This window comes from Oculina patagonica, chromosome 8 (assembly GCF_052425735.1).
Source record: "Oculina patagonica isolate OP01 chromosome 8, crgOcupat, whole genome shotgun sequence".
NCBI lineage: Eukaryota > Metazoa > Cnidaria > Anthozoa > Scleractinia > Oculinidae > Oculina > Oculina patagonica.
The window spans coordinates 2,820,594-2,838,024 of record NC_135765.1 but is presented as its reverse complement, the minus strand read 5'-3'; the positions used below and the strand labels follow the sequence as shown (position 1 = coordinate 2,838,024).

The following is a 17,431-nucleotide window of genomic DNA, read 5'->3' as shown; positions in this document are numbered from 1 at the left end:
GTTTTAAAACCAGGAACCAGGGTCCATGAAACCCCCATCACCCCTCCTCATTCTGGGATGGGTCAGGAGCCCATGGGTGCTGACAAAGAGATGGAAGGGGCTGGACGATGGAGTCCGTCGGCCGTCGTTCGCCAGCCCCCCTCCCCTCCAGTGAGGGGGAGACGGGGGCTACCGTCCGTTGTTGACAGGTGCATAATTGTTAATGCTGTAAAATTGGAGAGTTTCTGTCAGGATTCTCATAGACTTCACACCAAGCCCCATTCTCGTCCCCATAGCCCTTTCGCATCTCTTAGCCGGCTGGGCCTTGGCACGAAAACGAAGGGCTCTGGGGACAAAGGATTTCCAGTCCTAGATTCTAAGACTTCCGGTCTTCATGTATGCAGTCATGACGTTTCAAAAGAATGTATGAGAGAGTCGTTACGTTCACGACTTCCATTTAGGAATTCTTTGTTCCAAACAGCCAATCAACAAAATTCGAATTAATTCAAAAGTCCTGTGTCCCCAGAGCCCTCCGTTTTCTCGTGCCAAGCCAGCGAAGAGAAACGAAAGGGCTATGGCCGAGAATGACCAAGCCCCATTTGCTGTTGCTAAAAGATATTGGTACCACCCTCTCCCGGTCAGAACCGAAAATCGTACGAAGTCGAGGCCATTCGGCGGGAATCCTCGTCAGATCAAACAAGTGCGCTCCATAGATTTGACAAATGCCGGCTTTGTTGAGTTTATATGCGAGAAATCAAGACTGTTTTGAATTTTCGCGTTCCTTAAGCCATGGGGAAAACTTTAGAAGAGTGCTACGAGGTCCTTGGCTTGGAATATGGCGCGACAGAAGGTAATATGTTTGAAAAATGTGACGATTTACCGGCCGGTTTGTGTGTGAACTCCCATGCAGGAATTTTCACACTCTCTCGTTGACGTTCGCAAGCTTATCAATCAAACTCGTATATGTAACCATTCTTAGTTTTCGTTTTTGATCAAATTTCTTTAAGTTTGTAAAGTAATGGTTAAGTCTTATTTTTTTGGAAACCACAAACCAGTCATTCGTGACCTGAAAATATTTACAAGAAGCTCATCGCCGGGTTGTATGCTTTTGTCATACACAATACTTTTGTGCATGATCGTTGAAGGGTGACAGTGTCAAACCTGCGTTTTTGTGAAGTATATCTTTTGTTTTATAGTGGACAGAACCTCTCAGATCAGGCGATACAGAACACGAAAACTCTTCAAAATTTTTGGAAAACATTTGTTTGTTGTTATCCGTTCTTGAAACTTAAGAGATTTTAATTATGCATCTTGCAGAGCCAGCGAACATACCGGCATTTAAACAATTCAATATCCTCGGACGATGTAATAATAATTATAATAATTAATGTAGAGTGTTTGTAGATTAATTTGTTGTCAGCTCAAGATACAAAAGCCTGGCTTGAAAATAATATTCTTTTAAACATCATAACTTGTTTAATTTTACCACTCAGAACTTGAGTCAATGACATTTAAAATGTTGTGACCCAATTTATTGAGATTTTGATTAAAGGTCGGCACACACGAGGGTACTAGTCACAGAGACTTGTCAGGGACTACTAGTCCCTGTGACTAGTCACACACACTGTATACAGGAAGGGACAAGGTTGCCTATTTACCGAGTTGGATTTCGAGTTAGGATTTTGAGTTGGATTTTCGAGTTGGATTTTCGAGTTAGGATTTCTGAGTCAGGATGAAACGAAATCACCGAAACAAGCAAAACTTCAAGTTTTCTGCCACTTACCGTACTATACACTCCGTTTAGCCTACTATGCACTCCAGTTAGCCTGTTTATGGTTTGCTTTCAATAATTGTTATGGGTTTTGCTTCGCCAAAAAAATCCTGACTCGAAAATCCTAACTCAAAAATCCAACTCGAAATCCTAACTCGAAAATCCAACTCAAAAATCCAACTCGAAATCCAACCTATAAGCATGCAACTAGTTGCAGGGACCGACCACTTTGGTTTTTGATTGGTTGAGTTTTTATTTTGGTTGCAGGGACTAGTCGCACAAACAGTACACGCAAAGCTGGGTGAGCAAATTGTCATGGAAATAATCCCTGCGACCAGCCCTTCGAAATTTATTTAAACCAGTTTGAATTTAAAGGACATGTTGCAGGGACTAGTCGCACAAACAGTACACATCAAAGCTTGGCAAGCAAAATTTCTTTGAATTTGTGGGACTAGTCGCCAGGACCAAAATTTGGATGCTATGAAAAGATTTTTTGACGAAAATGGGTAGTTCACACGAAGGGAATAGTCCTCTGGCGTGTGCTGACCTTAAAAAAATGCTTCAAAGTGGACACCCTGAGTAATACCAAAATCCTCAATTTTAACTTCCCAGTCCAGTTCTTAAATAAGACCATATAGGAACTTATGTTCAACATGCAGCCATAAATGGAAAGTTTGTTTTTAATTTCAGCTGAAATCAAGAGTGCTTATAGGAAGAAAGCTCTACAGTGTCATCCAGATAAGGTACCGGTACTAACTTACAATCTTGTATTGCTCAATATCAATTAAATGGAAGCATCACAAGCTGCGCGTGTGCAAGTTTGTAACCCTCAATGTTAATCCAGTGACAGAAGATGTCCTGCGAAATCAAGTATTTTGCTCCTATCCAAGGTTGAAATATCATATTTGATTAATCAATTCTTGTTTGCATCTTGAACCACTCCCTTCAGCTTTGGATCATTGCAATCAGCCAAAGAAATCTTTTTCCAACCAGAGCTATAATCATGTTGCTTGCCGTTCGTACCCCTTGGAAGACCTTGTGAGCTCTTCCATAACAGTGTTTCGCAGGACATCTTCACTTGAAACATAAGCCACTGGAAAGTTGTCAAAAAGAAGTTTAAAATTAATCAAAAACTTTCTCTTGTGGCAACAGTACAGCACGCAGCACTTCAAAGTGTGTTTGAAGCTTTTATTTATCCAGCATGTATTTTCCACAGAATCCTGATGACCCCCTGTCAACACAAAAATTCCAAGAGCTTGGTCATGCATATCGAAGGTTAACAGGTAGGGGGCTATAATTATTGCAGCTTAGAATTCAAAAATCTTCATCTTCATATATATATTACACAATTTAATTTATTAAAATCAACAAGGTGTTTCACCATTAAGTCACCCATTCAAGTTTCCATAAGTTGGCTAATCTACATTTACATGTACCTGGAAACCTCAAGATCATTTGATCTTGGATGTAAGAAATGATGTGATATTTCACATGTTTCTTTTTTCTGTCAGGTGAAGAAGATAGTGACAGTGATGATGATTATGATGATGATGACATGGAACTATGGAGAGATGTATGTGAAATTAAGAAATAGACCTCATTAGAATTATTGTTTTGAGCACAGGATGTCAATACCTACTGCATGCCAAACCTTTCAATGACATGTAATGTACTAAATAAATGCATTTAGTCTGTGATCTTGACTTAATGCATTAGTACTATTTAACCCACCCAACAGAAAGGAACATATTTTACAACTGCTTTAAATAAATGCAAGCAACACTTGTATTTACTCTTGAATGCAGTGTTTTTTAATTAATACTTTACAATTTTAAAAATGAGAGAGTAGTTCCCATTCTAATTCTGGTTAATTACAAGTACATCATTCTTTTGTTACAGTTTTTCTTCTTTTTGTTCAGAGATGAGATCCTGGCGAGAGGTAATGTTTGTCAATACACATAGACATTTAATTGAGCTTTGACGAAGTCTGAGAAAAAGAATGTAGATAAGGCTGATGCGGGTGCAATGGTTGGTCTCAATGAGATTAAGAGATCAAGCTAGGCCATTTGCTCTCCAGCTGATGAACATGGTTTGATTTGATAGCCAACAAATGACACAAAGTGGGCTTAAAATAGTACTTGTGTGCAACATTCAAGGGAGGAGATGTACTCCAAGATTTCGTCTCTAAACTTTCAAAAGTCAATGTTGCTTGACAGATAAATATTGTGAGAGATCACAAAAGAAAAGGGACGTTTCAAAAAAGTCTCAAATAGAATGACCTGCAATACAGTATCTTTTTGTGTAAGTTACTTTAAGATTTTGTGAGAACTGATTTTATAAATTGATCCTACGCAGAAATTATTGTGGCTTGTTAGATAGCTACCTGAAAAGTCCAAAATGGTTACTTATGTGTGGCAAGAAACAAAATTTGAAATAAATGCAAAAATCAAACACACATGTACCAGTACTGTTGGTGGAAAGTTTAATATTTTTTTTTCTTTCTTAGTCCGTTGCAAGTGTTATAAGTGTGGAAGGTATGTACATTATTTTGTAATAATTATTGTAGAACTATACATTGATTATAGTATGTCTTGTAAGTGGTGTTTGTTAGACACAAGCTATTGATTTTTTTTTTCAATATAATTTTTTCAAGTGTTAAAAAATAGCTATGTGGACATCCCTGCTGTTATATTGGAAACACCCGTGATAGATGAATCATGAGCATGAGCATGAGTACTAATAAGAAAAGTTATGATCTGAAATAAGAGGCTTTCTCATGCATGGTTTGTCATGCATCAAATCTATTAGAATGGAAAAATTAATGTTGTTTTCCAAAACACTAAACATTTGTTTACTCTTAAGTGTGTGAAGCTAATTAGGGAATACTTTGTGTGCATTCTTTTTTGTAGAGCGGGGGAAAACGAAGATGATGATTTTCTGGCCTCCCTGGCAAAGGTACATGTATACTGTGCAACCTTAGTTAAATCAAATGAGTGCGGTTCACCTTACGAAGGTTCTACAGGGCTTTGTGCTGGAATGGGTTGAATTAAACATTTACTTTCAAAACAATATTTTTGGAGTTTTCCTTTGGTTAGTCTCTGCAGCCATGCAATGTTCTCTAGGGAAGGGGAGCATTGTGTGATGACCCTAAACAACAGCTTCAAAGGAGAATAAACTTTGGTTTAAAGAAAAACAATGTGCATTGTAGGCAGCCCTTAGGCCATTGGAATCATGTATTCATACGGTTCCAAACTAGATGTACAATGAAACTCAGACCTGTAGCCCTACAACAACATACAGTCGAATCCCGATAACTCGAACCTTCTAGGGAAATCGAAAAAGGTTCGAGATTTCGGGAGTTCGAGTTATCGAGGGTAAAATTAGTAAGAAAATGGCCTGAAGGGGAATCGAAAACGGTTCGAGTTAGCGGGAGTTCGAGTTACTGAGGGTTCGAGTTATCGGGATTCAACTGTAGTTGCATTGCATAAATCTGTTTACCATTTCTGGAATAAACATTATTGGTTGTTTTGTGAATTGCAGGAGCAGGAAGAACGGTGCCAATTTACAGAAGAAGAGGTACTTGTTCTGACCAGGCTTAGTCTCAATTTTGTAAATTCTGATAGCATGCATCAGCTTTACTTTTAGTGAAAGTTTCAGTAGTTGGTGACCAGTTTATCAAGACACTATTCTTTATCTATTCTGTAAATTTTAAATTAAAATAATTTTTGTATTTATGTCTAAAAACGTAAAAAAAATGCAAAACATAGATCTTGTTCTTGTCATTTTGCTGTCCTTTGAATTGCAACATAATTATTGGCATCCTTGTGTTTACTGTAAGTTCAATTCATACAAAGCTTTATTAGTAACATTTTTAAGCGATGGTGTGACATCGCTTTATGCCATCGAAAGATCGGTTCGTTTTGTCTGTTTGGCCTGATCGAACAGAAAATCAAGTTTAACTTAACAAGAAATCGCCGCGTAAACACAAAAGCAATATACTTTCATGCAGTTAAAATGGAACACTACAATGTATAAAGGAAAGAGACTAATTATATATGATGGGGTCTATTAGATTTAGTTGACAGTAATTTCTAATTCTTATAATACAAAGGGACACTGTGAGCAAGAGACCGTTTGACCTTTCTCGCAGCTTTGCTCGCACGTATCGTTTGTCGTTTATCCGTGACATCACACTACAGTATAACGCAATATTTGTTGAGACAACATAGGGAAATCTAAAAAAAGTATAAAAATATAAAATAAAATATAACCGTTGTTCAATTGAGAAAATCTACGAGGAAAATGTATTATTTGCATCCTTGGTCTGTGAATTCATAACAGCTATACAATCAAGTTTTTCCTCATAATTATGTAAGACCCCTTGTGAAACGCCATCGCTTCTGCATGCATCGCGTGCCATTTTTTTAATACTTGTTGATGATTTGTTGTTAAAAATCCTCCCTAGATGGCACAGTTCACAAGCTTTACAAGTCTCAAGGAACAGAGAGAGGCAAACAAAAAGAAATTTTGTGATGTAAGCACTTTCACCTTAATGTTTATAACAGTACAAGGGAAGGTTAATGAGCTCTCTTCTTTGTTGTCGTATTAAAAGTCAGGTTGTATGGAACAGGAAAAAAAAACTTCATGACATACATACAAAAGGTTGATTCATTGGATTGCTATAAAAAAATTGATCATGGTTGCTACAGACTGCTGTACTTAAATTATGAAGGCAGGAATAAAAGAAGTTTCATAATACTACAATAAACACAGTAATGTCTGTTTGGCTTCATAACCAAGCACATATATTTACCCTTGGACATTCTATTCCGAGAAGTACTTAGTTTACTCATAGAAAAGGTAAAAAACTGTGATCATTGCGGAGAATATTGCAGTGCATGATTTGTGGCAAATGCAGTTTGCTAACAAGGGAATGTTATTTTAAAAAGGAGAGAAACCAGACAAACAGCAAACCTGAACAGAAAGCAACCAAGGGAAATAAGGTAAGAGAATGAATAATTTAATATTAAATATGGTTTTCACTTAAAAAATAATCTGACCAATATACAGTATTAACAGGTTGTTGTAAGATGGTGATAAACCCATTAAGCTCTGATACATGTTCTTGTTACTTGTACATGTATTCTGTACACACTTATTATTGTCGAAATTTTGTTACTTATTGTTGTAAGTAGTAGACAAAATATGAGTGGGAGACCTGTATAAGCGTTTACAATGGCGAGCTGATAGGTGAGCCATTGCAAACGCCCATACAGGTCAGACGCGAATATTTTATACTTCTTGTGAAATGAAAACAATAAATTGAATGCAAAGTATTGTTATGCGATTCGGTAGAGATCTGTATCGAAAGTTAATGAATACTAATTAGCTGAGCAGGAGTTTGTATCAAAAGTTAATTCTATTGTTTGATTTGTATTGGGGTTTACAGTTGTGTACATGTGATCTGAATACTGTGCTGGGATTGGTTTGCACCCTCATGACTAGTTAATGAATTTTACAATGATAAATATTTAACTTGTAGCTTGATTTTCTCTTGGTGGTCAGTTTTAATTTGCACAAGCTTAATTTTTTTTTGTGATTCTTGTGTATTCTGGTGATTTTTGCACTGTACTTCAGATGTATTATAATTTAGGTGCTGCCTGGGAGGTGAGGTGTCCTAAAGGTTAAGCCTGGTTTTCATATGTCGGCAAAATCCCAGGTGATCGGGGATTTTACCGTTTCCCGACCATCCCAGATTTTGCCGTATATCGGGAAAATCTGGGATCAGAGTCGCCTTGATCGGCAATAACAGACGCCATTTTTAGTTGTGAGGGGCGGTGAGAGACTGGAGCTAAGCAATTAAAAGATTGGTAACGAGCTAAAACTATCGCCGACGTCCCCGACACTAAGAATTGGAGTTTTCATATATCTTGAACGATCGCCGACCATCGCAGAAATCTGGGACCCGTCGGGAAAATAGAAACGCTCCCGATTCTCCAGATTTGTCCCCGACCATCCCAGATGATCGGGGATATTTACGATTTCGAGTTTTCATTAGTCGGCAAAGTCTGGGACGGTCGGGAAACAGTGAAATCCCCGATCGTCTGGGATTTTCCCGACATATGAAAACCAGGCTTTAGCAGGCTGGACTTTGGATTGAGCAGTCGGGGTTCAAGTCGTGGCTTGGGTCATTGCGTTGTGTTCTTGGGCAAGACACATAACTTTTGCAGTGCTTCTCTTCACCCAGGTGTATAGATGGGTACTGGCAGAATTAATGGGGGGTGGGGGTAACTCTGTGATGGACTAGCATCCCATCCAGGGGGAGTAAAAATACTCCTAGTCTCTTAATGCTACGGAAACTGGGAAAAGCTCCAGCAAGATGGGCCACATTGGCTCACTGCAGACTAAACCTTGACCTTTCCTTAAAATTGAATTGCTGCTGTTTACTGACAGTACTTTTGGTTCTCTCCTTGTAGCCAAAGTTAAAAAGTAATAAACAGCTTAAAGTGGAACAATGGAAACGGGAAAAGGTGAGTTCGAAATGAAATGCAACAACTGCACCTTTCTCTTTCACTGTATTACCTAGCATTTAAATGAATCATTTGGCATTTATTTTTAATGTTCACAGGAAATATCTGAAATAGCAGCTCAAATTAACCAACCAAATCCAAAGGTACAAGGAAAAAAGGTAATAATCTGCAGTAATGTGAATCCACATGAACACAAACCCAAAGACAACAGTTTATGTTTTAACAAGCAATGACCTGATCCTCACTGTGAGCCCAACAATTTATGTATGTTTTACTCGTTTGTCTTGTTTTAGGATTTGTCAAAAGATGCTAAAACCAAAGAGCTTCATCAGCAGAAAAGGTAGTGTGTGGTTGATAAAAGATTTTTTGGTCATGAATTCCATGTGATAATATTTTTTTACTTATTTTACTTTACAGTTTTGTTCATCCTGGAGTTGCTGGTGAAGAGAAAGTTGTTAAAGAACACACAGAAGGTGGCTCTAACAAGAGGAATGCAAGGAAGAAGAAGAATAGGAATGTATGTATTGCAGCCTAATCTGTATTTCTTGCTACAAAGTGTTAAATTGTTGTTCAAACTGTATAGGTTTGAAGGACCTGGCATGCATTTCTCAAACCTCCTGAAGCCATGTTTAACAATTCACTTTTTGTTGATTTTAGTATGCAATAAGTATGCAATGAAACCTTACATTGATAAAACATAAAGTGTTGGTTTTTGGTCTGACACCACACTTCTATTTGATAGAAATCAAAGTTACCATATAAAAACAGCTCTTGGCCCTGAAATGGCTTCAGAACATTTGAGAAATGCGCGCCTGAAGAAGCCATAGCGTTACTTATCAAGTCATGCCACCATGGCTCCAAAAGGGATATTAAGATCTTTTGTAACCATTAGCACCACACTGCTGAACTGATCAGAGTAAGATAGATGTATATAAATGTTTGCACTATCTACCAAGTGGCTTGGATTGTGTCTGATCTTTATTGTTTTAGCCTCTTGTTACTGAAAAAAAAAAGGGGGAGGGAAACGAAAAAAACGAAAAAAAAAAAAAAAAAAAAAACCAAAAGGGGGGGGGGGAGGAACCCGGGCCACATTGGTGGGAAGCGAGCGCCCTCACCACTCCCCCACCCCAGCTCCCCCGAAGTGGGTTGTAGACATTATAATCATGCCTCTCTCTTTTCTCTATTTAAACGCTAGTTAATTCTACTCACTTTTTTTTTCAGAAATCAAGACAACAGAATGACATAGAAGCAGACTCCAACCAGAATAATGGCTTAACCAAAAGTACTCTTGATGAACAAAAACTAGCATCAAGTTTTGTTGTACAAGATGCCGTAAAAAATGTGACCATTAAACCGGAAACCACCAGAAGGCAGGATGACGTGACAGGAAGATTGCCACGTTACACCCGTTTCATTAGTCCAAGGATGATGAAGGCTCGTGCTCGTGCACAAGATTCAACTCTGAATAGCAACAACAATGTGCAAGAGAAGGTATACAACGTAATAAGATTACCACAGACAAGATTAATCAGTCGCCCAACCAGCCAGTCAGTCAGCCTGTCAGACAGTCAGATATTAGTGACCTATAGATTGGACTATGAGTACGAGATTGAGGATGAATATGAGTTTTCAAACCAAATTCGTGTGACTCCTATAAACACTTATCACACCAATCTTATCCCCAAGGGTAATTTATGTGTTGCAGCAACAGGAAGGAGTTATAGTTTGGGGGATACAATTGGCTCGAATTTCCAACTTCATACTCGTACTAGTACTCGATCTCGTAGTCAATCTAAAGGTCACTATTCAGGACAGGCAGACTGTCAATCAGTCGGGAGTCAGACATTCAAGAAGACAGAAGAAGAAGCCAGTCGGACATTCAGAAAGAGACATCAGAAAGACAAGACAGACTGAAGTCAACAGGTATGCGATAAACAAGGTATTAACAGCCACCTCCATCCTCTTGCCTGGTGACAGAAGGCTCCCAATTTAAAATCTCTGATAATGTTTTAAAAGGTTGTGCATTAGCCTTTGAACAGACTCCCTTTTGCCACAGGTTAGAAAACAATCGTGGTCTAGGGTATAGGGCAAAAATATTTCGACCCTTTTTTTGGCCGTTTCTGCCACTTAAGAAGCTAAGCTAGCTTTGTGTAGGAACCAATGGAGAACGCTTCATTGGCATTTAATCAAGATTAAGGCATTTAATCAAGATTGTGGGGGTGGGGTGGCAAGGGGCGGGGGGGGGAGGAGGGAGGGTTGAGAATGAAATCTGTAGTACTTCTGGCAGTGACCATCATTTTAGAAGTAGTTCATTTTGTTTTGTACAGCAAACTGGAAGAGGATGGTTTGAAACCCAGAAACCCGAGACTGCACCGAGACCATCTTATGGTGCTAATAACATCTGGCAGAAGAGACAGGAAAAACAGCAGTTCCTGGCAGAACTACAGCCGTCTAATCAGAATGATGAAGAACTACAGCTGCAAATGGCTTTGGAACTGAGCAAGAAGCAAGCGGAAATTGAGGCACAGCAAAGGTACCAGAGAATTTCCCTCATGGCAAACCCTAGGGATATAATTAACAGTTATAAGATCAAAATAACTATTTACAAGGCTATGAAAATATTTCAAAAGTGAGAAAGTGCGAACTGTTAAACAATCAAACCCTTCTAATGACTCTGAACCCATTCGCCACCCACGCATGGTGTCCGTATTAGAGAGGTAGAGTTTATATGAAATATAAGTAAACTGTCCGTGATAGAGCAGTTTTCAATTGAGTGCCGTAAACCAAACCAAAGTATCACTCTGCCAATCACAAAGAACACAGACAATCCAGTGAGCCAATCACTCGAGCAAATCATGTAGCCGTCCGGCGCGGGAAACGTGCGCAAGCGAGTCATGATTGGTTTTGGTTTTACTTCTGTTGGCTGGAAGTGGCGATGGTTTCTCCATAGTTCAACCCACGCGAATTCTCACACTCGACCGCTCTAGGGAGGTGTCCGCATTAAAGAGGTGTCCGTAAGGAGAGGTTCGACTGTAGGAACATCAAACTCATAACTGCGTGTGTCTATAATGTCTATTTAACTGCAAGATCGAAGCTTGTAATGAATGATAGTTGGTGATTTAGGTTGGACAGATCATTCAAGTTGTTATCACATTTGATTATTTTGAAGGAAATGCGCAATATAAATATTAAATATTATTATTATTATTATTATTATTATTATTATTATTATTATTATTATTATCCCATTTGTGAGTTGTCCGGTCTTTGTCACCGCTTTTAAGCCTACGTGATTTAATTATTAGAAACCAAGTAACGGTCAATAAAATGACAAGCAATAAGGATCAGTGGATGTGGATCATCATCATTGGCAAGGATAGAAATTAACTGTACAAAAAAAGGAAAAAAAGAATTGTAGAAATTAAGCGGCTGTCTTTCTTAAAAACACCCACTCAAATTCGCGTCAAAAAATAATTTTGCCTGAAACTCTGGCAACTGAAAGACTTTACTGAGGCTAAAACTAAAACAGATTTGGTTTGATTCAAAATGATTTTCAGGCCGCGTTAGGAGCCATTAAATATTTTGCCCTTTTCGGGCCTGCTGCAACATCTGAAAATTTAGAATGTGTCAGTGTGCAAAATGACTTATTGCCTATTACTTCTCATTGCTCTTGACAGAGAAATCAGCATGTTGGAAAAACAAATGGAGGAAACACTTCAGATCGAGAAACAACTTGAGCAAACCACTGGCGAGGAGGAGAGTCAGAGCGCAACAGCTACTCTCACGGGTCCTGGCAGTTTGTCACCTCACGGGGATCCCTGTGGGGTGCGAACCAGCATCACGCGAGGTTGAAGATTGGGAAGTTGCATCTGCTAGCGAGGATGAGTGGCAAGAAAGCGAACAAGTGTCAAACTTCTCTGTGGAATATGCTTCTAATGATGATGATGACATTTCAGAGCAGCTACCCAAGACCAATTATGATGGCCTTCCACTAGAAGAAGTAACCAGTAGCGGTAAAGATAGCACAGCGGTGCCCAAGTCAAACGTGCAATTGCCGCAGCCCATCAGAGGCCAGGGTTCCCAAGCATTGGATTGTTGTCCATATGGGAAGAACTGTTGTTTGGGAAAGCGCTGCATGTACTCCCACCCTCCATCTTTTGACAACAGGAAGAGCCAAAAATCTGTGGAAAACAGTTGCAGTTCTCAAGATCAGTGTGATCGTTCCAGTAGCGAGAGCGCTGAAAAATATAATCTTGCTTGTGACCTTACAGAAAAACACATCGCGCCTACTACGTCTTGTGAAAAGCTCCCTGATGCTTCAGAAAGTACTCATCCTGGGGACAGCACTTGGCAACCACACGATGCTTACAACTTTGACGAATCGATGACAAACAACTCCTTGCATCCATTACATCCAGAAACGTCTGCGAGCTGGGAACCAGAATCTGAATCTGATGACACTTGTACAACACAGCAAGCCATTAATGCAGGAGACCTTGTTAAGTTTGGCAGTACGACCAGTGCGAGTGCAGCAGGATTTAGTAAAGAAACGAATCCGTGTGATCTAGCCAACGATAAACTCGAGAATTTAAGCCAGTCTCTCTCTCCTGGCCTGGAGTCACAGTCATCTCTAGAAGACAGGTCTTCATCGAGTCAAGAGAAGCCCAAAAGTAACAATGCTAATGATCTACAAGTTCCTTCAAGCGGTCACCTGAAAACTTTAAACGGCGATCCAGGCAAAGTTAACAATGGGAATTCCACAGGAAAGGAAGCATCCGATGTAGACAGTAATGCTACAGGTCCAACTGTTTACGTGATTGCAGATCAGTCCCAGTTTCCTTTCGGATTACCAGCTGCCAGTGCGCTCATGCAGTCAGCTGCTACCTTGCCGCCTCTTGGTAATCTGTCAGCTGGCGCAAATCTGCAAAATTCACCACAAAATTCTCAGCATTCTTCAAGTTTGCCACTTAATTATGCAAGTCAGATGTCTTCAGCGCTTCCAGCCAATCTGATTGCACAAACTTTGACAGCACATCCTCAGAATTCTGGACCTGCTGTAACAATTCCTCAAACGCTGTCAGCGACTTCACAAAATTCCGCGAGTCCACCTCACTTGGTGCAACTCGACAAACTCCAACAGCCACTTCACAGCCAAACACTGTAGCTTCCAGTACTTCGACACAAACTGCAGCCACAAATGGATACCCAGCTGTACCAGGTTTCCCTTTCCATCAATCGCTTGGTGTAGCTCGACAAACTCCAACGGCCACTCACCCCCCACAGCCAAACACTGTAGCTTCCAGTACATCACCACAAACTGCAGCTTTAAATAGATTCCCAGCTGTACCGGGTTTTCCTTTCCTTCCAAATGTTTTCCCATTCCTCAACCCGGCAAACCTTGCAGCTAATGCAAGTCTGATGGCGGCTGTCGCTGGTGGATTACCCTTTCCAATAATGCCTGGGCCCTCTAACAGTGTGCAAAATCAGCTAGGAGGAGGGTTTGTGATGAACCAACCAATGCTGCCGCCTTACTTGAAGACCGATCTAGCAGGTGGGGTGTCACCGCTGAGTCAGTACTTTCCAATGCAGGCTCAGCTAAATGGCTTTCCGGGAATGACAGGGGAGGGGAACGGTCAGGTGCCACGCCCATCACAGGCACAGCCTCCGCCTCCACAAGCAGGAGTCACCAATGCCCCTCAATCCGCAGCTCCTACCGTGCCACAGCCATTAAAATTTCCATTTCCATTCATCGACCCTCAAGCGTTTGTGAACATGAACGCGGCGATGGCTATGGGATTACCATATTCGATGCTTCAAAATGGCTGTCAAACTAGTTTGCATTCTGGGCTAGCTCATTCACAGGTGCAAGTTAACAACAAAACTACAGAGCAGTGCAGAGTGGAACACACAGGAACAGCGGTGACAAAGCCTACGGACATAAAGCGTGATTTGGGAGAGGAAAGCGGAGGTCCTGTTAGCTTTGGTAGTAAAACTTCATCTTTAAGAAGACCCGTTACAGGTAAGTTAAGGATTAAATCGATTAAGGAAACCACTTTGCATAAAGCGTTTAAAACGGAGAGCTAAGTGAGCCTGCGGTTCAGTAGAAGTTGTTTAGTAACCTGACATAGAGCGGTTTTCACTTGAGTGTCGAAAGTAATTCGCGTGTGCATTTGTTTTGCATTACTACGCGGCACCTTCTCGGCCAATCAGAAGTAATCACCAATCGTGCTCGCTTGTGCACGTTTTCTCGCGTTTTGTGTCGGCTACATGTATTTGCTTCGAGTTTGATTGGTTTACTGGATTGTCTGTGTCCTTTGTGATGGGCTGAAGAATTACTTTGGTTTTGGTCTTACGACACTCAATTGAAAACTGTTCTAATCTGATGAGGCAACTGCTCGGTGCTTTTTTCTGATTGGGCAATAAGAATCGGAAATCTACGAGGATTTGCCGAAAACGTTCAGGCTGCTCGTGCTTTTCGGAATGCTTCTGCAAAGACTATCCAGAAACAAAGCTCGCTCTCTCATTGGCATTAGAAAGTGGCAGAAAAAGATAACCGCGGTTTTGGCACTAGGCAAGTTGTTCAAAGGGTGAATAACGCTATCAACTTACAACGGATAAATCACGATGCATTGGATAAGCGTTAACGACACCCGGTGAATTGCGTTATCCAACCTTTAAACAAATGTGCACTGTCCAAAATTTGGCGTATGAAATGTGTCCCCGTTTGTGTTTACAGCCATCACTCGCATGAATGTCGTCAAAACAAATCGTGTTTCAAAAAGCAAAACTTAGATTATCAAGGGACTACAAACGATAATGCTGCTAACGTAGGATCTCCTGAGAGATCGAATCAGCTATAAAATAAAATAACAAACAAGACTGCAAGGGCATTGGCTGATCGTACTACCTTAAGGTTACTATTTTTAGCGACTACTTATTTAAGCGATTTTTTTAGAGCAAGATTTAGCGACTATTTTATTAAGCGATTTTCCGAAAAATTTAAAAAGATAGTGATTTTGTGTAAACCAGTTTTTAATAAACATATATCTAAGATGGAAATAAATGTTCATTAAAAGAACAAACTCTCTTGAAATTGAGCGAACATTTGCATTGCCAGAAAGAACAAAGTTACCGACATCTATTTTTAAAAGAATTTTTTAAGTCGACAATGCTTATTTTGTTTCCCTTTGGGGTGGGAGGGGAGGTACTTAAATTTAACGAGTATTAAATTTGACCGAGACAAATTTTAGCGAGCACTAAATTTAGCGATTTTAGCCGAACTCGCTAAAATCGCTAAAATTAGTAGCCGCTAACAATAGTAACCTTAAGGTACATGAAAAAGTAAACTTTGCGAGACACCAACATGACTAGAACTGATAGAGCAGGGTTGCAGCCGTGGGCAGCTGTTTCGTATAAAGCACTTGGTTTGTTTATGACTGATTTTGTTCAAGCAGCAGTATTTAAGTTTTATTTTTGTACTTGCAGTTCCAAAAGTCATCCAGCACCAGGCTTCGAAATAAAGTTACCAGCCAACAAGTTCCTTACCACTACTAACTCACCCCTACTGGGACGCGTTGAGAGCATAGAAGAACTGACAGTCCTGTGACACAGCATGCCACAGGACACCAGGAAAACACTACATACAAGATTTTGTAGACTAGTTCTATCACTTATAATGACAGTTACGGCTGTGGTTCAAAGTTGTTACAAAAAACACTAAGGTTTACGGAGAAATAATGATTTTATATTTTCTAAGATTATTTATTGTTGATGTTCAATGATATCAATTATTTTCTTTGTTTTTGTAAAAAGGGACATTTTCTAAAGAAGCAAAGCTATTTATGTGGAAACATATACAAAGATTTATATATATTAAGATAGTAAACCAGAGGGTTCGTTATGTTACTTTTGTAAGAGTTATGTTATAAGTGCGCGACCAGAGACGTATATTTTGTCAGAATTTCAGTAATTTTCTTTTGCTCGGTTTAGTTGTTTAGTTGTGTCTTGACCACGAGCAATCCCTATTTTTCCTAAGAGATGGGTCCGGCGAGAGCGGGAAAACTACTCACGCGAAAATTGTGGACGAGACGGACTGATTTTTCGTGCGGTCAGTTTTTCCGGTTCTTGCTCAACCATCTATGGGGAAAATTAGAGACTGCCCTAGTCTAAGGTGTTTCAGTTAGTAAGTTGTTAGATTCATACGGAACTCTGAGCTTTATATTAAGATGATGTACATGTAAACCGTGCCAAAAGTGGAGATTATTTAGCTAGATTAAAAAAGAGCTTTTCTGTATGTCAAAGGCATTAAAAGATTTAAATTTATTATCAGTAAACCGGGTTTTTCTTTTGTTTCGCGAGAATGCGAGTTCGCTAGGCAAAATCGACAGAGAAACTAATTCGAAATTGGCCACGTTAGTACGCACAGATTTTTAGAAGTGTGGCTCAGGAAGATTGGGAAATCAGTTAGACGATTAACCGTTCAAGCATTTTCGTTCTTGCCCACACTATCATATTCTGGCTGCAAGTCTACGTTGGACATAAGTTCTGTCCAAAAAATAGCCAAACAAAATCCATTCGTGCCCCTCCAACAGCCCAAGCCCCGGGCGAGGCGTTAGGCTGGGGGCGGGAGGCGACTAACGAATAAATAAAAGCTTCTCCTTCGAAGAGGCCAGATTAGCCTGCGTAGCTGGCGGTATTGTTGGGTTTCGAAGCGCTCACAAGCAAGCGGCACAGCCGCGAGTGACTTGGGGTGGAGGAGTTGGTATTTCAACTCCTCCTCCCCAAGCTACTCGCGGCTGTGCCGCTCGTTGTCGCGGCTTCCGGCGCCGCTTGCTTGTGCGCCAAACCCAACAATACTTCCAGCTACGCAAGCTAAGGCCAGATGGGAGCGAGATACCGCTCGCGGTGACAGGCCCATCATTCAGGCAAAAAGAGGGTCAGTTCATTAGAATTAGAGCCTAAGACCCTCCCCTTTCCCCACCTTCCCAGCCCCCTCGGCCACTGTTGTAGAAAACTGTCAAAGAACTTGAAGATCCTTTCCCCTTCCCTTCTCTTCTGTTAGTTATAACCCCGCAGAGAAGAACGTTCAGTTGGCCAATATTTCACGGTTAATTAGTTTTCTGAAATTAATTTTCAATGTAAGTTGGGTAGT

At 40.2% G+C, this 17,431-nt stretch overlaps 1 pseudogene across 1 annotated transcript; it reads left to right on the top strand.

The window, feature by feature from the left end:
* Nucleotides 1-673: 673 nt before the first annotated feature.
* On the top strand, nucleotides 674-16,600 carry LOC144664501 (uncharacterized; annotated as a pseudogene). Its single transcript, XR_013572819.1, has 19 exons — nucleotides 674-829; nucleotides 2,441-2,493; nucleotides 2,967-3,033; nucleotides 3,262-3,323; nucleotides 3,650-3,689; nucleotides 4,257-4,284; nucleotides 4,660-4,705; nucleotides 5,291-5,326; nucleotides 6,216-6,284; nucleotides 6,700-6,753; nucleotides 8,227-8,280; nucleotides 8,379-8,438; nucleotides 8,574-8,620; nucleotides 8,698-8,797; nucleotides 9,502-9,771; nucleotides 10,608-10,813; nucleotides 11,958-13,382; nucleotides 13,529-14,299; nucleotides 15,766-16,600. The product of XR_013572819.1 is annotated as an uncharacterized LOC144664501 (transcript).
* Nucleotides 16,601-17,431: the final 831 nt, after the last annotated feature.